Below are 25,990 nucleotides of genomic sequence, written 5' to 3' on the forward strand. Positions count from 1 at the left end.
GATCTAATTCTTCTATGCAGTCTCTATTTGATAACATGATGAATTTTAAAAGTATTTCTGGTTTAATATTCAATGAAGAAAAAACTAAAATACTACCTATATATACACAAAAAAATATTCTCATTAGTGATTTTACTAAATATGTACCAAATTCAGGTCAGATAACTTATTTAGGTATAATACTATCTAAAGATATTAAATCTATTATATATAATAATTATAATACCTGTTTTCTTAATATACAAAATCTTTTTAATACCTGGAATAATATGTTTTTACTATGGAGGAGAGACTTACAATTATTAAAATGATAATATTCCCCAAGATTTTATACTTAATACAATCAATAATACTTCCACCTACAAAAATAATTATCAAGAAACTGAATACACTAATGTTAAATTTCCTATGGGCACCTAATAGACCTAGGATTGCATTAAAGAAACATACTAATAGCTGGTCTCAAGGGGTATTTCTTTTCCAGACTTTAATTTATATACTATCTCTTCTATTGTAAAAGTTATTACTTTATTAATAGATCAGTCATATGTCGCAAAATGGAAAGATTATTGGGAGCTAATTAGTATGCACTTCATGAAAATCTCCTTAACACATAAAAATATGATTGTAAATAACTCCATGTTATGGTTACTAAAGGAATTTTGTACTTCACCTATTACACCTAAACATATGGTTTGTTACCCATTAAATATTATTATTAGTTATCGTAACTTTATATTCATGCACCCTAAGTATAGGGAATGGAATTTTATTGTATTCCCTATAATGTATACTCAGGGTATGCTTTTGTCATCTACTTCTGAAGGAACTCATTTAGCTATAGATAATGATCTAAAGTACTGGTATCAGTTGATATCTGATAATAAAGTTAAAAATCTAGATTTCTTAAAACAAGAATTTGATCTAAGAGAAACTTGCTGGTTAGAGGTTCAGACCTTTAGACAACATCTCATTAATAAAATAGATCTAATGTCTATAACAGTTAAAGAATCTATTCCAACACTGATTGATTACTTGATATTAAATTTACAACATAAAGTTTCTGATAAAGGTAAACTTTCATACATACATAAAAGTATCAGACAAGAAACTTTTACAGTGTAGATTCATACTGGAATTATTTCACTTCTATTAATGGGGACCCACCAAATCAACAAGATAAACAATATATATTGAAATCTGCTTATAGAACTACGTCTTCCATTGTCTGGAGACTTTATACATGGAAATTTTTACATAGATCTTTTATACACCTTTGATGATGAATAAAATAAATAATAAAGATAATTTATGTAAGAGATGTAATGTAGAAATTAATGCTGACTGGGCTCATATGTTTTATGACTGTATAAAATTGAAAGAATACTGGAAGTCAATTAATGAATTTTGCAGGCTCTTTTTACAGATAATTTCATTATTTCTAAATCTCTTATATTATTCAACACACCTGTACCTCAAAGTGTTAAAAAGGTTAAGCTTCCCTTGTTATGGTCTATTCTAGCAGTGACTAGGAAAATAATAACTAGAAATTGGATTTCAGATACACCTCCTTCGTTCAATGAATTTAAAAATGTTATGAATATAGTGTGCCATATGGAAATAAACACAATTAGGACAAGAACAAATAGAAAAACATCTTATTATATTGTATGGGATAATTTACAAAATTTGTTAAAAAAATTTTAATTTCAATAGCATGGTATTTTAGTTTAATTAATTGATCTGATTGTAGTGGATGTCTTCGTAAATACTGTAGTTGTTTTGTTGAATATTATAATAATACCTATTTTTAATTACTTGTATAAAATTGTTATGATATTTCTCTTATATGTTAAAACAATAAACCTGTTTTGAAAAAAAGATTGTGATTTTACTGTGAATAAAGTTATTTGAATGTAATGTGGAAATGTTGCTGTCTCTGATAAGAAAATATAGTGTAAATTCCTATTAAAAGTTAGTTGATGGCAGTGCAACATGATAAAAGTGTGTGGAGCTAATTCTCAACACTGGCTTGGCATATTGATTGCTTTGGCATTTGGACTTAGTGTACCGGAAATTCTTTAACCTCTGTCAGTTGTGAAAGAATTCTGAACATACTTCAGAGTGTTTTTTATGATAATACCATAGTTTGGCAAAGTTTTGTTGAAAGGAGATAATTTATTGCTAGATTACATTATCCAGTACTGTCAGTTTATTAGTCTGGCTGGTGTTTTATCCCCTGAATTGACAGAATCTAACTGTGATACTGTCCCCTTCAAATTTGGTTACATTTTTAAAGAAAAGGCCAAAAAATATGCATTAGCCTATGATTATTGATTCTGTTGAGTCACTTCTCAGCCAACAAATCATTTACCTTTTGCCCTGTCTCCCTCTAGTGTAGCTTTGCTGGTCAATGAGAGGGTTAGAAACATCCTCTGAGACTGTTCCATTGCTTGGCACAGGCATGGGAGAACCAAAACCTTTAGGTACAGGAGTAGTGTAGAATATGATACCCCTTGCCAGACATAATACTCTGTCCCCAGATATTTTTTCTAGTAGTGAGTTTCACAAAAAAAAAGAAACAGAAGCTTAATCTTACATCTGATAATCAGATTATAGCTGTTTACAAGGCTGATGTGACTTCCTTGGCTAAGAGTATTTTCCAAACAATCATTTCTAGTGACTGTGTTTCATACATGGCTCTGATCCTAGTATGACTTAAGACTTTTATTTTGTTTTAGATAATTTTGAGGAATCTGATGAGGTCAATGGTAATTTAATAATTGACACTGATTGCAGCCACTCTGATTCTTCAGAAGGTGATACTGAGCTTAAGTGCAAACAAGTGTTCACTTTTCCTCAGATGATTGCTACATTTTTTTTATTGCAACATCATAACTATAACCCAGAATAAATACAAGTCATGAATAAACCAATAATATACATGTTACAATAAACAAATAATAGCAATTACATCAGTAAACTACATACAGTATCAAAACAGTTTGTAAAGCAATGTTTATATTAATAGCAATTAATAAATGATGCAGTTGATGTACATAATGGTATGATAATTAATAGGTGCATTTAAGTAAGCCAGAACCTGTAACCAGAGATGTGAGATCTTAACTGCCTTGTTTTCATCAGAGGGGTGCCTGCTTGATCTAACTGCCTTTAAAGGGAAGGAGGAATTAACTAGTACTGATAGACATTTGCTGTAGTGTGACATAAAATTATTACAGTTCCATAAAAAAATGTTGAGGAAACTTCCAAATGAATGCAATATAAAGTCTGGATATCAGTACTGCTTGAACTGCCCATTGCTTAATAGATCTTGACAAGACCTTAGAGGAAGTAAAATGAAAGCAAAGCCAGTGATCTGACAAGAAAACTGCAGTTTTATTTATTTTTGAGCATAAATCAGTTGTTGTTTCCCAGACTATGGCTATACTTGGACACTGTATAAGTTTGTGACTGATCACTGGGATGGGACACCCACAACCTGAACATCTTGCAGCCTGAGTCTTAAGGCCACTTTTATGACAGTCAAAAGCCAATATCCTACACAGAGAGGCTAAAAATGGTGCTTATATTGTGATGGATAGGGACAGAGGGTATTAAACCCTGAATCTGCTGTTGTAGTGAAGGGCAGGGGAGCATCTATTTAACTCTAACAAGGTCATCATAAGATGATTGCTATATTTAACTTTCTTCAAGGCCTAAGAGAGTTTCATACATATGCGTTGCCTTTAAATCCATGTCTTTTTCACTCTTCTATGAAGAGAACTCTTCTGTGAACCACCTCACCTATACAGGAAGAAAAATAGCATGTTTAATTTGAAAGGGTCACCGGATATCCCTGGAACTGAGATCAAATGTGTGTAAAATGCCTTTGTTTAACCAATCTGTAGAGCAGATGGTTGACCCCCCCCCCCCTTTTTATACCAGAGTGTCCCTAAATTGCTGCATTTAAGATACTCAAAAGGCCTAAGTTACTGTCTTAAGAAGCTGAGATGAGGTTTGAAATGATGTGGTCAGGCCATGTGCCATTGTTGCAAATGATAAAGAAAAACAGTTCTGTACGCTACAGAATAGGCTAGTGCATATTTCTTGATATCTGGAAGGGCAATTCTACCATTTTTAGACCTGACATAGAGGACATAATGTTTTCCTTTTTCCTTTTCCCATTGTAGATATAATTAAGCATCCATTTCAATACTTTTGTCAGTCACAAGTTGGGTTGGAGGATGGGAAATCACCTAATTAAATAATGCATTTTAGGGCAGAACACCATATGAAGACCATAAATCCAACCGAGTAAGGGTAGCCACAGTCTTCTACATATGTGGACTGTTTCAAAAACATCATCCCACAGTAAGTGCAGTTTGAAGCTTATCATATGAGAAATTGGAAGAGTAAGAAAAATGTCTAAGTAATGGGGTGAAGATTTAAACCATTGGAATAAGGGAGTTTGTGAAGTGAATGAATGTACCTTGGCTGCCAAATTAGCAGGGGAAATCTCAGTTTTGGATAAATTAAGCTGAAGGTCTGCTAGAAGAGCAAATTGATTGAAACTATTAATAATAACTCATGCTTGAGATTTTCTGTGAGAATCAATCATCTGCAAACATCAAATGTGAACTTCATCATCTAGAACCTTCCAACCATGTGTTTTCAAATTCACTGAGAATCGCTTCACAAGGGGATCAATCTTGAGAAGAAATAGGAGCATGGAAAACAGGGTATCCCTGCCAATTCCCTCTTTCCAGTAGTAGGGATGAGGATATGCAAGACCTAGCCGGGAACCTTGTTCTTGGAGAATGGTTAAGAGCCTTTATCCCCATTATAAATTCATAACAGAAGCTCATCTGTATTATAACATGCATAGAAAGTTCCAGTAAACCAAATCAAAGACTTTTTTGAACTCAACAAGTACTGCATAAACTAGTAAATGTTTCTTTGATTGTTCATGGAACATAGTAATTAAAGCCCTCAGGTAGGCAGTGCTAGTCCTGTCTTAATGAAGCATACCTAGGATGAATTTGCCAGTTTCATATTCAAAGGTTGGATTCCTAGGGTCAGACTTTTTGCATATATCTTAACAATTATATAGAGGAGTAAGATAGGTCAATAGTTGGACACTGATCTTGGGAAAAAGACCCTTGCACAATGACTCTAGACAACTCCATAGAAGGAAGAAGGTGACATAGGCATAGAATGTCATTGTACAGATGTGTCAGTGGCTTCACCAAGAGTTTTTAAAAATTTATGGACTGAGGCTATAAGAGCATCTTGCCAGCTGGGGTTGAGTTTATAGCTAGAAGTACCCTAGGTCAGAGACTGCCCTGGCCCTGATAAAATGTTACACATTCGTAAATTAAACTGCACGAGGGTCACTTGCTCCAGGATTCTTAATCTAGACTCTGACATGAGCAAATCATGTTGTAGAGATACATATATCTCCCAGAGAGTGTCACTTCTCTGCGGCAAGCTTCTAATTTACATGAAACGGAGCATCTCCCTGATCCTCTTGAAATGAAACCCAGATCAGTGGATGGGTGAGCACAAATTCACTCTTTGGGTGGCACTCATGTCCCTCATGGACAGAGGCAACTGGTATTAATTACCATAGACTCTAACCACTGTGAAATTTGCTTACCTAACCCACTGAAAATTTGGACAACTCAGGATCACTATACCTAGGCTTGCAACATCTTTAAGGCTGTTATCCTAGTAATCTTCTATGAACCCATGAATTTATAAAATGGAAAGAAATTCTTGAGATAATTTGTTTAGAACAGAATAATAATATAGCTACTCCGGATGGCTGAGGAGGTGCAGTGGGTAATGTTGCTGTCTCACAATAAGAGGCTCTCTGGTTTAATCCTCGCCTGGGGTGCCTTATGTGTGGAGTCAGCATATCTTCCCTGTGGTCACGTGGGTTTCCTCCGATGTTCCAGTTTCCTCTCACATCTCAAACATATGCTGTAGGTGGATTGGATACTCTAAATTGGCCTTAGGCATGAGTGCATGTGTGTACCTTCCATGGAAGGTTGGGTGCCGGGCTGGCAACTCGACACTGTACAACTCCACAGCCAATCATGAGCAGACAAGTGAGCCACTGTGGCGACCCCTAACTGGGAAAAGCCAAAAGAAGAATATAACTACTCAACATATTAGTATTAAAAAAATAAAAAATTTAAAATGGCATTTAATGGGTAACATAAGGAAACCATTGCGGCATTTAATGGGTAACATAAGGAAACCATTGCATTCTAATTATGTTAACAATCTTTTGTTTTATATTTAGAAACCTTAATTATAAGAATCCAGAAAGTAAAGCATGTGTTTTGTAGTATTCCCAAAAGTCTTCTCAGATGATTGCATTACAACCTTAAACTTTTCTAACATGTTAACTTTTAAAAATCAAAATCTGATTGTTGGTCACCATAGGATTACTAACCACAAATTGCATACTACAGACTTCATTATGGATAAATATAACATAGACATAGGAAAGTGCTAAATATTCAATTAAATGAAGAGTATATATGTTTTAAAATTTGACTTAATTCCCAGCTTGACAAGGGATTCTTTTGTGACCTTCACTGAATTTATGACCAGTTTAAATTTCGGTAATAATGTAGGGAAAGCAGATTTATCCAAAATATATATAATTCTAAAAAACATACCCCCGGATTTACTAAACTTCCATGCAGGACTAATCTAGTCCTGCATGGAAGCGGCAGTTTAAGAGGAGGATGGCAGCACGCCATGCATATTAATGAAGGCATGCTGCCTGAACTCCAAATGCTACATGGAGCGTGGATGAGTGCAGGGGGCATGTCTGAGAGCAGAGCTCTCAGAATAAACATACCCCTATAAAGTAGAACAGAAGAATGTGTAAATAAATGAGCGAGACTGCTCACAAGTGTCTGCATATCCCCACCAACAGTCCCCATGTGTTCAAAAGAAACAGTGCAGTCAAATAAAACAAATAAACCCTATTATTATTTTTTTTAAAACCCCGAGTACAGCTAACTGTAGGTGTGCGGGTTTGCCCATCACCTAGCTACGGTTAAAGCAGCTGAAAAGGCTGAAGAGGATAACAAGGAATATATATGTAAATGAAACAACACAGCAATAGTGGAGTGATTAGAGCATCCGTCTAACTAACAGGTGATCCTGGTTCAAGTCCCACTGCAGCACAAATCATTTTCCACGGGACATCTGCATATGAACATAATTTTACATCGTTTTGCCGCATAACCTACAGAATAACAATTAAATGTGAACTGGAGTATTGCATGAAATGCACATGTAAAGTGTTAGTGTCATAATGAATAAGGTACAAGTAAGCAGGTCTAAGCACAAATAAGCAGCGGTAAGCGTGTCCAAGTGTGTTAGCGCAGGGGTAAGCATTGCCCACACAGAGTAAGCAAAGTAGACACTTACTGAGTGTAAGAAACTGTAACCGGAGGTTAGCAGTGCTTACCGTCACGCAAACCCGCACAAACCTGCTTTCAACCACTTTAAAGTGCCTTAATCACTCTGGATCCAATGGCCCAAGTTCTGCCCAGCAACAAAATAAACTGCCTCTGCAAGGCTCAAACCCAGGATTTAACCACTATGCCATCATAGCAATAGATAAGTGAAATTAAGGCTATACATTCCATACACCCACATGGATTTAGATAAATATATACAGCAATATGTATACATATATATGTATGCAGACATATACATATATATGTATATATATATATATATATATATATATATATATATATATATATATATATATATATGCAGACATATACATATATATATATATATATATATATATATATATATGTATATATATACGTATATATACGTATATATATATATATACGTATATATATACGTATATATATATATACATATATATATATATATATATATATATATATATCTATGTCTGTGTGTGTGTGTGTGTGTGTGTGTGTGTGTGTGTGTGTGTGTGTGCATAGATATACACAGATATATAGCTATAATAGGAAACAGCACACAAGAATGACATATGTTCACAGACTGTGCCAATGGAAGGGAAGGGCCCAAGCAAGAATCATGTAACACGTAGCATGACCTTCTCTCCCCCCCAGCCAGACAGAGAAAACAAACACACAATCCCGCAAACAATGTAAATAGTCCACTTCACCCCAGACCACAGGCAGGATACAACCGGGGGGGGGGTACACAGTGCACCCATGAAATCTAATCTTGGAACACAGACAGGAGCATCCCTTTTGGGACGCACTAAAAAGTGACATATTATGGAAAGAAGCTGATGCGATGACCATTCTGGCCGGGGTGTGTACATACCCAGAATACAAGGGTGTGAAAGCCTGATGACCCACGGGTTGAGACAATGTACGACATGGGTCCCGTGAAGTGGAGAGTGGGTAGTGTGTAGTGGTGTGGTTAGACCCCACCTGCACCCACAGTAAGGGTGAGTGCTGTAGAGGAGGGCCAGGTGGGAGAACTATGGGTAAGCAATTATGGGGGGCAGAGTTTATGCCCATACCTCTCAACCTCTAAGAGCTAAACCACTGGACAGAACCTAAACCATTGGGGGGACAAATAGGGACAGAAAGCACATATTCCACGCTGATAGAATAAAAGGTTATGCATTACCTGAAGGATGTGGAGTCTTAAACCGGTATTTGCCAGACAGGTGCAGATTGTAAGAGGGACACGCCAATATTATAACAGGCAGCCATTTCCGATATGGGCTCCACAGCACTGTCCAGTGTACATGGCAAAGTATGGTATAACCATATGTGTTGTTGCATTACCCACTACACAACACCCAAGAACACATGGTTGCAACACCCTACTGTAGGCATGTAAGCTGATATAATAGGCATTGCAAGGTATTATTGAAGTCCTCACCCCCACCCAGGGATGTGCGTGTCTAAAGCAAACACCAAATTCTGTGCATATGCACAGCTGTTGTCGTAGACAACATGGCCAGCTGTGGACCTTCCCTGCAGCCATCCTGCACATCCCTGGATAATCTCCCTACTAACACCCCTCTTTGTGCCCCATGCACACCATGTACCTATCAGACCCTGTTCCATTCCTTTTAATGTCTATGGGTACACATAGGTGACACCCTCTTCCCCCACTATATTGCCAGTATCTGGAACCCCAACCCACATGTAGTATCACAGCTGTCCCAGAGGACACATGTATTTAACACATGAAGGAACACCACAAGAACAGCTGGAGCAGCACAGGCTGACCACCTTGTGACCCCCCTCCCCACCTCACACTCTATACCAGGATATAAACTAGTGATGCCGACACCTCTTGTCCTGCCTCACATACAAATCCCAACATCCGACATACCTTCCCTATTACTCCCCATTCAATTATACCTACTGGCTACTATACAGTTACAATGTCACCCCCACTACCTACCTTCCTACTCCCTAGCTATTTGCCTCCACTGTACCACACAGGTATGGAATATGTACACCTAACACAAATACCTGCATGTAATCTATCATGACCTGTGAAACAGAAATTCAACCTCACCTTAAACTGATCTTTGTCAACAGTCATATCTGACATGTAAACCTGACCTAAGCATTGATAATACCAACAGTTTAACGTAAACTAAGCATGTTTAATGGGGGACATAGCTGTTGTTGTGGCCATTAACAAAATAATCTGCACTGCCAGGTTGCAAACCTCCAACCCTGCACACTATAGTAGACATGTGTTCCACTAAGCCATGGTGGATACACATTCAGCTGTTGTGATCACAAACACATCATCCAGCACAGGCATCCAACAGTATTGGGAATGTATATAAGTGTGTAGTTTAATACCTGAACACATGACCATTGTACAACCACAGTATTATGAGCAGTCTATGTGCAACACAGAAGAGTGCCTGTCCAATCATACTGTGAGAACAGTAGTCCTACATAATACCAAAGTGAATAATGATGTACAGTTCACACTGTAGGGGTGTTTGAGCATGATTCATGCACAGTATGTCACACCTGGGGCATTGGTACCATGGAACAGGGAAATGAGGCTGGCCAGGTGTGTGAGCAAACCACTGCTACACAATACTCTGGCAAGATGCTACCAGTGGGAGAAACACTGTAGACCAGCTAGGTCTACTCTTGACACAACATCAGGTCCGTCTCTGGCAGGATGAACCAACAGTTGTGGGTCACATCGATGTCACCACCCATGTCGGAGGAGGATCAGGCAAAGGCTGGTACACACGTGGACTGAACAGATGAGGAGCCTGCAGTTGCTTGGGTGGGGACAGTATACTGGAGGTGTACCGAGACATGCAGAGAGGGAAATGTGTGGAGGTGTAGTATGCCAGGACCAGCAAGCAGGGAATGGATGGAAGCTGTGTACGTGGGCCGGGGGAAGTGAACATGTGTATGTCATTATGGTAGACATATGCTAACAAAACAAAACAGCAATGGTATAGTGGCCAGAGCATCCACATAAAGCGCACCCATTCCCAGGTCAAGTCCCACTGCAGCACATCCTATTTTCCATGTGATATCCGTATGTTACCTTCATTGTGCTGTATAACTTACTAAGTAACATTTATATTTACACAAGAGTACTGCCTTAAATGCACATGTGAAGTGTCATACTGACTAAGGCACTAGTAAGCAAGTGTAAGCACATAGCAGCTGTATGCATGGATATGCAGTTGTAAGTGTGTATACATGTGTTCACACAGGGGTAAGCATTGCCTACATAGATTGAGCTAAGAAGATGCTAGCTGTGTGTTAGGTAACACAACCCGAGCTTAGCATTGCTTAGATCTGCACATACACTCGCACACCCATGTACAATCACTCAAATGTCCCTAACCCACTCTGTATCCGACAGCTGGTGTTTTGCCCTGAAACACAATGTACAGCCTGTGGAAGGGCCACACCCCAGATGCTGCACATCCTACACTATGTGATTTACCATTAAACCATGACAGATGTACATAACCACTCATTCCACAAACATATCATCCATCACAATCAGTCAATAGCACAGGGAATGTAGTAATAACACACCACACAACCTCTTAATGTATGAATCACAGACATAGTGTACCATAATGTGGGTACATATAGGGATATCTGTCATATCCTGCTCTAATACACTTCAAACATTGCAAGTTACACTGTTATATGTGGTAGAACACATATATTGCTTGAGATGATACGTCTGAAACACGTACGTGTCTAAATGAATGACTGACCTCAGTCCTAAGGTCATCCATGTCAATTACCAAGAGAATGATGTACAGGCAGCACATATAGGCCGAACATGCATGCAGATATGGACAGCTATACATCTGTTAATGCAGAGAGATAGACAGCTATAGGTATATATATGTGTATGTATGACTCGCAAATAACCATATAACAGCAATCGTACAGAAATAGATTAATATGTTCAGTGTATACATTCAGATATATATATATATATATATATATATATATATATATATATATATATATATATATATAGTTACATACATGCACCTATATATATGGATACATATACATAGCTAGAGCTATATCAATGTCCAGTTCTCTCCCTCTATATATGGGGGTGTAACATATGTACTCATGCAGATATAATAAAAATAGCTATAAATATGTATATACAGATAGACATGTGTATATGATTTCCACATGGGAACAGACTCCTGGCCCACTCCGTATGACATAACTGACCATGAGCACAGTTAATGGTGGTGGGGACACACATGAGGGACACCTGGTAATTACTGAAAGGTAACCCCCCCAGTATAATTGATATGCTGTGCAAACCAATATCCAGCACATGCAGTACTTGACAGCAGGACCCACCACAACACAGCTACAATGCTCCAACAGTTATCCATGTGACCTGTACATGTCAGGCCAATATCTGTAACATATCATGCAGATACGCCATTGTACCATAGGGAGTGCACTATGTTGAAGGGCTACACATTACAACGGTACAGATATGCGCACACATCCATACATTGATGATCAAGTAGATAGTCAGCTTTCCTTTGATAACCATGTTGCCAATGTGGTTAGAAAATCCTTCTATGTGACCCATCTGATCACGAAAGGGTTCGCATCAAGATCTAAGGATGTAATGGTGCCCCTCTACTCTTCCCTCATCTGACCCATTATTGAGCACAATGCACCAATTGGAATGTGCCTGGCTAGACATCTCCAGCAGCTGGAGAGACCACAGAGGTACCTAACCAAGAGGATTACTGGACTCAAACAGTTGCCCTATGCAGCGCAACTGACAAAGCTAAAATTGTTCTCTGTTGCATACCACTTTCGCAGAGGCGATCTCTGTCTAACATACAGAGCCGTGTCCAACCCAGAATTGTTGAACATGCTCCATCTTAGCAAAACTAAATCTACTCAAGCTACACGCTCTAGGGATATAAACCTCAACACAACAATGAATAGAACATGCTGGAGGGATAGATTCCCTTTGCAGAGACTTCCCTTACTATGGAACAGGGTCCCGATCTACATAAGACAGAGCCCCTCACTATCACTCTTCAAGAGGAACCTTGATAAGTGGATGGGTAACAGAAAGTTCACACCGCGGATCACACCAACAGCACTACTAGATAGGGTCCAAGGGTACTAGCTGCTAGTACAAGGGTCTAGGGAACTACTAAAGGGGAGGTGAATACTGCACAACATGGCTGGGCTAATATATGCCTTCGGGCAGATAACCCAGTACCAACCTATGAACCTATGAACCTATGAACCTATGTGCAGGTATATATACATATAAGCCCTTCAATTTGTACATATTGGGCGCAGTGGTGCAGCGGTTACTGCTGTCGCCTCACAGCAAGAGGTTCTCCGGTTCGATTCTTGGATGGGGTGCCTTCTGTGTGGAGTTTGCATGTTCTCCCTGCGTTCGCGTGGGTTTCCTCCGGGTACTCCGGTTTCCTCCCACATTCTAAAGACATGCTTCTGGAGAATTTCTCCCCGGGCCTCCACTGAAAACAGGATCTGTGAAACCTAGTCAGACTTTCCCGGTCAACAAATGTTAAATAAAAATAAATAAATAAAAAATATATGTAGATACAATATATGGGATATATGGGTACATACACATGTACACAGACAAAGGGTATTAGTAGTCATACATATGTAGCAGTAGTGTGGATGTACTGGGTGAATTGCATATCCCCAGCCACAAGCCCTGTAACAGGTACCTGTGACATCTGCGGTGTGGCAGCCAGCCCCACAAAGGGGTTACTTACATTGCACATATACTCCTCACAGTTCAAAGGACATGACACAACACACACAATCTTTATTTGTGTACCATACAATAATGTATGCCATTACTGACAGCACATGGATGTTGATGTATATGACCAATGATGTATGCAAGGCCCACACATAACAGTCGATGCAGACAGTGCGGATATACAGATTACAGATTAGTACTAAGCTAACAGCCCTTGTGGGTCATTTTAAGCCTAGCCAATTACCCAATGTAAGAATCAAACCCTGCACCTTGTGTCTGTAAGGTAAACACTTTAACCATTACACTACCCCCACCCCACTATGGTGTCCAGGCTAAGCCCTTCAATTTGTACAACATTTGACAACGGATATGCCTGCATGATACGTAACAGTCAAAATTATCAGATGTAGTTCAGCAGCCTCCAATTACACCCTGTAGTCAAGGCCTAGGGGGACATTCATTACTTGTGGTAATGTCAATGTTTCTGTCACAGGTATGGTCCCTGGCCAACAAATGTTGTGGGTGTTCACGCTATGACTGGGATGATAGTAAGAATGCTAGCAGTGGTGAATGATAGGCCATACCCATATCACAACAGGACAAAGGCTGCCATATATGTGGAGGACAAAGGCAGGAACGCAGGGCCATAACCGCAATATTGCAGTAACACACCCTGGAACATGCTGGTGTTACAGGATGTGTTGCAACATACCCTTATGCAGGAATACAACATCAGGTACACAAATGGATATAGCTATGTACTGCTAGCACGCAACACACACACTGCTAGTGTAATATCTGACACAGGACCTGTGTGGTGGACAGACAACACATGATAGGCACACCTCTGTCCAGCTAGAGGATGACCAACAGTAGTGAGCTATGCAGACAGACTGCAGTCCAAGGTAAACTAGTATGTACACACACCCTGTAACACCAGTACTATGCATAGCATTACACCACTCTACTCACAGTCTGTCTGTATGTCCTGATCCTCCTACATATATGTGGCTGCCTTGAGTGTGCAGGTACTCTTGTAGGAGGTATTGCTACATGCTGTCTGTAACATTGATGCCCACACACAGGAAGGATGTCCATCACACAGAGAATGTACAGGGAATACCCCCACTTGATGTAAAGATTCATAGTGGGTGATTGCCATGATAGTGGTAATTGGAAATACTACACATGTGTAGTCATATTTATATATATATATATATATATATATATATATATATATATATATATATATATATATATATATATATATATAAATATGGCTATCTGGATATGTACATGTCCATATCGTCCTACCATATGTCCTGGACATGGAGTGTAGCCCTACCTCCGCCCCTATAGTCCCAATGTAGTAGTGCAGGGGGATGTCTGGTATGTATAGCTGGTATATTAGTAGACATTTGCTACTGTCATTGGGATTGTTGTCACAGACACGGTGTGTGTGGAAGGTGACATATGCTCATAACATGTGTGCCATTGGCTACTGACAGACATCCTAAGATTATCATGGTACAGTACCTGCATATATAGCAGGCTCGACAGCCATGTCACAGCACAGGGTAGGCTACACCTGTGTGACAGTGCATAACCACAACCAATGTGAACACAGACACAGCCACATATGGTACACTTGCATACTAGTACAGTATATGGACTATCTGTATTACACCTTCCTCATATGTGCCACTCACAGCATGACCCTAAATATACTGGGCTGCTACACAGTCTGGTCTGATGGCTGTCTGTAGTATGGGACATGTGTGTTTATGGCCCTACACACATGTAAGGTAATATGGTGCCATACAGTGGGGCAGCATGTAACAACAGATAGAAGGGGGACTAGGACAATGACGTCTACCACAGTCTGTACACAGGCCACAGTACATGTTAACAATACACACACTGCCGACATTCACAATCACTACACAGCCCTCAGTACTGTATAAACATCCACAGGATTTCCAGGGTATGGCATTAAGTGTAACCCCTACTGTACATGACATGTGTAGCACTCTGATATATCACTGGCATGTAATCACATATGTTGACACTGTTTACGGTGTACAGCACATATGCACCACTTCATGCACGACATATGTACAAAGGTTGACAGAGGTGTGGCTGACAGCACATACGCAGGGCCAGTATAGACATGTTGCTGTGATACCTTCATTAATCTACCATTGTAACAGGGTTTGTTGCAACATATGTCCAATGAGGGATATGTAATCAGTAACTGTCACAACCTTCACCATCAACAGACTGCAATCCTCACAGTACCTTCTGTATTCCATGGATAGATGCATCGTGGCTAACACATGATACCAAGGACACAACACTGCCCAGTCTGCAGATGAGCCTGCAGATGTGGATTCCTTATATACATGGAACTGACATGGCAGGTATTGCGACATGTACGACAGGCATATCCAGACAAACACTGTTACTCCAACCATGCTCCACATGCAGTATAGCAGCACTTACAGTTCGTAGGCAGGTCAGGCACTCCCTCTCCTGTTTGTTGCCCTCTTCCCACAGTGTATGTTGTTAGAGGTAAATTCCCAACCCATCGAAAAAGCTGTTTGTCAAATGACAGTTCTAGCTCCTGCTCACAGTGACAGACAAGGGCCAACACCACCAGGATGTTCCCAGGTAGTGGAGGGCATTTCCATGCAATTGACTATGGGAATGTTACCACACCTGTTCCACATGCATTCAGCTAGGGAAGGCCTGCAATACGTGCAGAGGCCATCAGCTGATCTTGAGCATCACATTAAATACACATGCTGCTGCCTAAGCAATGCAGGTGTGGGCCTCCACATCTGCCAGAGAGGGTGTGGGGGAGGTAGACAAAGGCAGACAGACATGTCAGGGAGGGGTGGGAAGGTAAAACCGACACATGTTTGTGTCACACATCTACCAGCACAGGGTATCATTCACCCGACAGCTATGTAGTGCTATCACAGTTCGATGCTGTTATTAGATATGCCACATGTTTTATCTGGTGGGGAGCACTCAGAACATACATGTGATGGTAAGTGCCATCTACTACAGGGATACAGTAAATATACAGTAGGTGATGTATACATGCCTGTCTGCATGGACAGGTGCCACCGTCAGCACAGGCACACTCACACAGGGATGCACACACGTTAACACACTTGGCAGAGCCGCCACAGCACATCATTGTGCAGGGAATACATGCACCACATGAGTGATAAGGAGGTCGTATGGGCAGTGAGTATGAGGGGGTGTCACACATAAGGTGGCATGCTTCACTGTCACTGGGGGGAGTAGTGCATGTGGATGTGGACATACGTACCATACAACACACACACGAACACACAGGGTCCAGTTCAGACATGCATGGGTGCATGTTTGCACAGGTGTGTAGTGGCCAACACTGCCAACAGGCTATACAAGGGTAGCCAATGGGTATACCTTGGCATCAGCCCAGATGACAATGGTCTGCATTGTGGCACAAGCCTTTAGCTTCTGCATTTGCCTGCACAGATGGGTATAGCATCCATCTTCCAGGCACCTGGGCGACCATTGTGTGTGGCCAATGCTGTGCATCACTTACCATGTATGTGTTCTCTAGTCCATGACTTGGATGGTGTCTAGGATTTGCACACATCCCACATGCATGTACAGTGACATGTGGAACTGTACCTGGGGTGTCTGGCCCATACTGTGAACACAACTTATCATCAGCTGTGCCAGTCTTGCCCACTTGTGGCAAGGAGTGGTACTGGTCAACAGATTTACCCTGCATCCACATTGATAGCATGCTAACAGCATTTCCTGATGTCAGTGTCATCTGTCCATACAGGCCATGTTGTCAGGCATGGTATGTTCATTGTGAGTCACATGTGAAGGCACAATGGGGTTGCTAACTGTGACTGACAGGCTTTGATGTCACATGTATGTGTATGGCTTTGCACCCCACCCTCTCTGCTATTTACATCTGTTATCCCTGTATGGTTTACATTGTGATATATAGTAGGGCCACCATAAATAAAATTAGCAAAACCCCTCCACATTTCCCAAAGGTGTCACAAACTCACAACCACCTCTACACAGAACACCCATTAAAAACACACACATACCCCCACCAGTCATGTCTGGGAATAGAATCCCTACCTAGCTGGTTTACTACACTACAGCTCTATGCAGTTATATTATGCGCCGCGGACATTATTGACGTTCATTTTCCCCAAAGGTGTATTTCACATTTAATGAAATCAGCAGGAATACCAAAGTAGGCCACTGCGAGTGAGTAGCCTATAATACATTGCTCCATACACAGACACTGAGTTACACACATCACTTCCGGAGCTGACATAGATGGAGATGGAACACTACTACCGTTCTAAATCACACTACAGCAGTATGCAGTTACAGAACATGCTATGGCAATTACTGGGCTATCAATTTCCCAGAGGTGTACTTCTAGATGAGTGACATCGGCAGCCTTGGCAAAGTAGTGTATTTGTATTGTATGGAGTGTGGATAGCCTAAAAAGCATTGCTCTCTACCCAGTCAGACACGCACAGTTGCCAGGGTTGGGGTTTGAATACCTACCTAACTAGTTTACCACACTACAGCAATATGCAGTTACAGGATGTGCCACGGCAATTATTGGGCTAGCATATTCACAGAGGTGTACTGCTAGATGAGTGACATCAGCAGCCTTGCCAAAGTTTACTATATGTGTTACACGGAGTGTGAGTAGTCTAGCAATCATTTCACTCTACACAGTAAGAAACAGACAGGCACACACACAAACACACTCACACAATTGACAGGTCTGGGGTTAGTACTACTACCTAACTACTCTGTCACTAAGCAGTACGCAGTTATGGGATGCACCATGCATTTTACTGAGCTATAGCTCTCCCAAAGGTGTAATTCACATTGGGTGACCTCAGCAGGCTTGTCATACTACTGCTATGGGGACAGCAGTGTGTGCATGGGCCATAACCCATTCATGTAGGGTTTGACATGCCACATGCGAGCACACACGGGGTCATATGTCACAGGTGCATGTATGCAGCTACTAGATGGCTGCTTCCTTGTGCAGTCTTGTTCCACAGCTGGCACGTACACCACATAGTCTGTCATGCTGACAGATACTGGTGGCTAGTATCCACAGTGGGTTACATCCACACCTCATGTGTTGGGGGCCCTTAGGCTGTGTGCCAGTTGGGACAGGCCAGCATGGCTCCTTGTCACAGTCACCCTCTTCCACACAACTATGCCTGTGTGCCTGTGGCTTATTATAGTGTGTTGTCCTTACATATTTGTCTGCATTCCTATTCACTGTGTGTGCAAGGCAGGAGTGGTGCATACTGACATGTGTTCTCACTGAGAACTGCAACTTCCAGATATGTCTGGTCCACTGGTATTTGAAGACATGGCCTTCATGTGTTTAAGTGTGTGAGCATGCCCAGTATGGCCATATGTGTTACATGTGTGGACCACGTCCAGGTTGTTTGTACTGTGGTGCTGACCTTTTGTTGTAAACCAATGGGTAGCATGCTGTTTCTGCAGGGTATCCATCAGTCATTTGCCATTGACTGCTGCTACATTTCTCCATAGTGGGGGGGGGGCACCTGACTGTTTCTACTGTTCTACACAGGAGTGGAGGGGCACTCCTGACTGCTACTTTTTGTGTACGTTGGATGGGGGGGGCGCACCTGACACTTGTACACATTTGTTAGGACTGTACTGGTAAGTCAGGCACTCCATTTCAGTCTGTAGTCTTACCTATCCTGCTAGCTAGGACTTACCAGTGTAGTACACATCCAAGCTTTGTTTACCTACATATTAGTGTCTGACTTCCTAGCCTTCACAACTTACATCAGACTGCCTGGCCTGCTGCAGTCTGTCTGTGTAGGCCTGGGGGAGGGGTTAACCATAGGGCACATTTGGAGGTCATAGTACATCATTTGTTTGTGTTTGTCTTCACCTGTCCTGCTGGCTGAGACTGTTGCTGGGTATGTGATCCTTCCTGACAGGTATGTGTGGCTTTTATTTACACTGCGGTCGGTTTTGTCACCCTGTGTAGTACTGGCTACTATGGTGACTCCAGTATGTGTTACAGATCTCATGCTGCCACTGTGGGTGTCTACTCTCTGCTGCCTTGACATCCGGCCACCCAATTCCCTTGAATGTTCACATCCATACCATAGCTACAGCTAAAAACACATTCTACTCCATTTGACAATTGGTAGGTTGATTGACTTACCTTGAGGGTGTGCTGGACTTGAGGATGGTGCTGGAGGGCTGCCTATGTCAGATGCACATAGTACACTCCTTATACATGGTTAGGCACAGGTAGTGTCATGTTTGGCATCCCTTTTACTGTCTGTGCGAGTCAGGGAGAGGTGTCATTCCCTGGGGCCCTACTATGTCAGTGCATATGCTATGCGTTGCCTCTTTGCCATGGCCAGGGCATACTGGGCACTCCCCTTTCTGCCTACTGGAGCAGGCTCAGGTTGTTCCTCCTCCAAGACACTCTGTACCTGCACAGGCCTTGGCACTGGTGCGGGGCTGTGTGGCTCTGCCCCATGCTGTTCCTGCTGCAGCTGTTTCCACAGGATCATATTGTGTTGCATAGCGCATACCATTACTATTTGGGTACATTTAGCTGGTGAATACTGCATGGCTCTACCGGATGTGTCCATACACTGGAACCATGACCTGAGCATCCTAAACACACACTCTATAATATGTCTGGTCTGTGCGTGTGCATCATTATGGCATTGTTGTTCAGATGTGTGTGCATTTCTGATGGGTGTCGTCAGCCTCGGTTCCAGTGGGTACCTAACATACCCCACTAGCTGACCATAGGGGATGTCCACATCGGCAAATCTGTGGTACAGCTGCATCAGTTGCCATATGTGTGAATCGTCATAGCTTCAAGGGCAACCAGCACACACATTCAGTATAATGCCCTGGGCATCACATACAACCTGGCAGTAGATGGAGGGGATGCCCCTGCGGTTAATGTAGGCCCTACCCTGCTCACCAGGTGGTGCTTTGATGCGTAAGTGCATGCAGTCTGTAGCACTCACTACCCTAAGGCAGTTAGCTATTTGGTGGAAGAGATGCATATTGTGGGTCAACACCTCACGTGTGTTGAGGAAATATATGTGCTCACTGGCATGTGCTGACATGGCATCCAGGAATTGGTGGAATACTCTGGATGCTGATGCCTGTGAGATGTCCATGTTATCCCCAGTTGTAGTTTGGGAGGTACCTGTGGCTAGTATACCTAGGCCTACACATACCTTGGTATCCACTGGGATGGGTTCCCCTTGGCCAGTGTGGTGTGTTGGTGTGGCCTGCACAGCTCAATGATTTACTGTAGGAGGTCTCTGTCCACTCTATAGGGCTCCACTATCTCCAGCTCATGTAGCCCCTGGTAGGTTACCCTGGGTCTGTACACTCTTCTCTGTCTCCTCATTGTGGGTTGTTGGGCAGAATTGACATCCTCACCACCCTCAGCCTCTTGCACATGTTGTTCTATGTTACCTGCAGCAGCCCTTCTCATTTTGTAGGTTTGGTTTTAAAATTTCCCCGCTTGTATACACCGGTGGTGTAGAGTGTGGAAAAACCAAGGGAGTAGGTGTTTACTTGGTTTATAATGATGTTCTGGGCTGGGCTGGTCTGCTTCCTGTGTGGTTAGCTGATTCTGATACATTTCACCTGGCAGCTCAACTAGATCTCCTTGATTACCCTCCTACTGCTGTTTTCCCTTCACATTGCCTCCCTGGTTAGACCCGTGTGTACGCCGAGCAAACGGAGTGCTCAAATGTACACAGAGCTGCTTTTTCCTGGTTTAACTTCCATTTTCTTCTTGTACAACCTGGTGCATGGTACATACACCTGCTTACACTTTGTAAAGAGTGCTAGGCAGATTTAGACACACCCCTAGCTTAGCTGTGCTACGCTAGGAGCAATCCCAAGCCACAGGTCTCCAATCCACTTACAGTATGCCTCACACCTCCCCCACATGATGTCACCTATATTCTAGTCTTGCACCCAGCTATTTATACTCTTACACTCTTGGGACCTGCCTCACACCCTGGGAAAATCCTTCATTTGCATAGGATTGCTTGCTAATGCATAGTTACATGACCCATACTGTGCCTCCCCCCTTAGCAACCATTATGCACTGGACAGATTGTCTTCTGACTGCCATTGACTTGCATGGCAGAACACTGATTTTTGTTAGCATGCTTATTTTAGGTTTATTTTATTAATTTCCCCCCGATCCCGTTTGCGCGTTGTTGCCCTATGCTTAACTGGGCGAGATCGGCGATGATAAAATTAAACGTTTAATTTTTTTCTTTTACATTTTGCAATGCCAATGACCTTCTACTTGGACATTGGCATGCTTCCTCAATGATTTGCAGCCTTTATTTGGAGCTGTCATAGCTCCATTTTGTAGATTGCCGAACTGTATTTGGTTACTAACCGAATACATTTCTTCACACTGCACTTGTCCTGCTCAGACGGCTGCCAGCTTACTGGATTGCATATTATAATTTTCATACAGGATCTCAGTCCATGCAGGATTAGCCTAAGAGCTCACGTGTACATCCCGGGAGCTCATTCCTGGATTGCACTTTGGCCATATTGCCGAAAATAGCTCTTAAACTAATCCTGCATGCTATAAAGGGCTTTGTAAAGCTGGGGTATAGTTTAAACAGTTATTGGGATTATTTTTGTTAGTAAATAATTCTACTATACATGAAGAAGATAAAAAATATATTTTTAAACACCTTTATCGAATCATCACTTGTGACACAGGCACATTTACATTTATATAAAAGTAATCAAACTCTATTAAGTTAAAATGAACAAACATTATGCTTCACATATATTGCTATATATCATATAACCTAAGCAACATTACATACATTTTTCAACTCCTGCAACTTTTTCTAAACAGGAGACATCTTGATTAAACCATCTCTTATGACATAAGCAATCATACGTTTATATAAATAAAAAGAAACTACACCGACACAACCTTAGTTGCAAGCATTTAACATCACAAACCATAGCGACACACTTTCAGTTGCAAACATTATACTCCACTTATAATCTACCCAATCATTTTCAGCCAAACATTATGCAGCTCATTTAAGTCCTGCCTTCTTTCAAACCTTATTCCTCCTCTGTATGTATTGTTCCCACAATTCCCATTTTTCCCATGTAATTTGCTCCTACCTTTTTCTAAAGCTCTCAGTTCCATTTTTTTATCTCTGTTACTATAGTCATACTTCTAATACTGTTGGTTTAGATTTTGATTTCCATTTCCTAGTAATTGCTTTTTTGGCAGCACCATAATTAGATGCAGCAAAATCTTACCATGTCTAGACATTTCCGATCCTGTATCATAGTTCAGAAACATCATCTCACTCATCACACCGATCTGCCCACCCAGCGTCTGACAGTGCATCCTGCAGGGAGTCCTTAAAGTCTGCCAGCTCACTGCACTAACAGAAAATATGTTTCTAATTAGCTCTTTATTCCCTGTCCCACCTCCAACATTTGTTATCTACCTGAGGAAACATTCTATGGAGTCTACCTGGGATATAACAATATCTATGTAAACATTTTCTGTCAAAGCTCCTAAATCTTCTAGATTTTATTGCACATTTGGGAAATATACATATATCCTCCCACTGTTTCTTTGTGAATTGCTTATCCAGTCTCTCTTCCCAATATTCTCTCTTTACATTGAGATTATTTTCTTGAAAATTTATGCATAGAACTTCTATTACTACTCATAGAGTAGAGCTTATGTATTAAAAAGAGACTGGTTGTTACAGATGACAGGCAACACATGTTTTTTGATTGTAGTATAATAGCACCATTTTGGGAAAAACATATTTCTTACAAGCTCTTTAGACTGATAATTTTAAACTAACTAAATCATTGGTTTTGTTTAATGATTCAACTTTTGCAAATGTTCCTAGAGTCCAATACCCCTTCTATGAAGTATCCTTTCTATTGCACAAAAAATAATTACTATTAATTGGAAAAGTAAAACTACCCTCTCATTTAAAAAAAATTGAAGAATATTGCTAATACTGTGTATCAAAAATGAATTAGTTACCATTAAAATGAGAACAGATAAAATATGAATTATTATAATGACTAGTTAAAATTAAGTGAGTTGTTGGAGACATTCTGAATTAAATATCATAGTAATATTTGTCAGTTTTGATTTTCATTATGTGTTATCTTATATGTATATTGTTAATTATGAAACCTAGATACCATTGTAAACAGTTGTATTGCTGTTGTTTAGTATGTTAGATGTAAATTTAATTGTAATTTTTTTTCTTTCTTTTTTTAAATTTAATTAATATATTTAGGAAAAAAAAGAATTAAATTACAGACCTTTGACCACTGACTTTGATCCATTCATTAGTAATACACTACCAGATTGTGCTATTCAAACAATATCTATCATTTTAGATAAGGATTAATCATCAAAGCAGTGTTTTCATACATAACTTTCCAATATTGGGGACATAGTAATTTAGTTCAGGATCCTTTCATGACCTACTCAGATGCAATATTTCCTTTATACTCACACCAGTCTCAGCTTATATATCAGATGTCTGAGTTTCTGTGTCTGGGGAACTATTTTATTATATATATTGTTTGAAAGCCAGACTATAGCATTGCTGGATTCTGCATAACATGATTGTGCACCATTGTGGTGATGAAGTGATCCATGGTGTCACTACAGCTCCCATTTTCAGTTCTAATACAACTAATGATGACCAGTCAATAGCAGTAGTAAATGATTATATGTGGCAGGCTCATGCATGGCATATGGCTGTGCAGGCAAAGATGTGCCCCCAGATTCTCAAAAGCCTGCACGGAGTGCAAGATGAGTGCAAGAGTCCACGCAGGCAATATGTCTGCCGTGCGATCCAGAAACAGCCGGCAGGGGTGTGCACGAGAGCTCCAGCACTAATCTTGCATGGACTAAGCCCTGGTATGCAAATCACCTAATTTTCTGGAGAAATCCATGCAAATGAGGTGATATTGCAATCCAGGAAGTTTGCAATAATCCGTGCAAGACAAGTGCAATCTGCAGAAATGTACTCGATTAGTAACCGAGTACATTTCTGCAAATTCCAAAAAAGAGCTATGACAGCTCCAAATAAAGGCTGCATATTATTGAGGAAGCATGCCAATGGCCAAGTAGAAGGTCATTGGCATTGCAAACTGTTTAAAAAAAAATAAAACAACATTTATTTATTTTTTCACCGATCTCGGCTGTTTAAGCAAAGGGCAGCGGCTCAGAAATGGGAACGGGGGGAAAATAATAAAATAAACTGAAAATGAGCATTCTAACAAAAATCTGTATTCTGCCATGCAAGTCAATGGCAGGCAAAAGACAACTTGGCCAGTTAGTAGTGGTTGCTAAGGGTGGAGGATCTGGGTGGGACATGTAACTATGCATTAGTTGGCAATCCTATGCAAATGAGGGAAAGGTTAGTGAATCCCAGATATTCCCAGGGTGTGAGGCAGGTCCCAAGAGTGTAAGAGTATAAATAGCTGGGTGCAAGACTAGGATATAGGTGACATCATGGGGGTGTGCATCAGGCATACTGTAAGCAGATTGGAGACCTGTGGCTCGGGACTGCTCCTAGCTTAGCACAGCTAAGCTAGAGGTGTGTCCAAACTGCCTAGCTCTCTTTACAAAGTATAAGCAGATGTCGGCACCGCGCACCGGGTCTTACAGGAAGAAAAAGGAAGTTAAACCAGGAAATAGCAGCTCTGTGCACATTTGAGCACTCTGTTTGTGTGGTACACACACAGGCTTAAACAAGGTGGCAATGGGAAGGGAAAACAGCAGTAGGAAGGTAATCAAAGAGAACTAGTTTAGCTGACAGGTGAAATGTATCAGAAACAGCCAATTATACAGGCAGCAGCCCAGTCCAGCACACCACTATAAACTATGCAAATACCTGTCCCCCTTGTTTTTTCCAAAACCTCTGCACCACCGGTGTATACAGGCAGGGAAATTTTAAAAACGAAAGCAAGAGAAAAAATGTTAGGGGCTGCATTTGCTATCATAAACCAGCATGTGCATAAGGCTGAGGGTGGTGAGGATGTGAATGCTACTGAGCAACCCACAGTGAGGAGACAGAGAAGAGTGTACAGACCCAGGGTAACCTACCAAGGTCTACATGAGCTGGAGACAGTGGATTGCTATAGGGTGGACAGGGTCCTCCTACAGCAAATGTTGAGCTGTGCTGGCCACGCCTCACACACAGAACTAAAACAGGGGAACCCATCCCAGTGGATACCAAGGTATGTGTAGGCCTAAGAATACTAGCTACAGGTACCTTCCAAAGGCCAACTGGGGATATGATGGGGACTTCACTGGCATTAGCATCCAGGGTAACCACCAGTTCCTGGATGCCATGTCAGTATATGTCAGTGAGCACGTATATTTCCCCATCACCCATGAGGCATTGGCCAGCAATATGCATCTTTTCCACCAAATAGCAGAATACCCTGAGGTAGTGGGTGCAATAGACTGCACGCACATACACATTAAAGCACCACCAGGTGAGCGAGGTAGGGTTTACATCAAACGCAATGGCTTCCCCTC

The sequence above is a fragment of the Protopterus annectens genome, chromosome 4.part1 (assembly GCF_019279795.1).
Source record: "Protopterus annectens isolate FY-2018-M chromosome 4.part1, PAN1.0, whole genome shotgun sequence".
NCBI classification, from domain to species: domain Eukaryota; kingdom Metazoa; phylum Chordata; order Ceratodontiformes; family Protopteridae; genus Protopterus; species Protopterus annectens.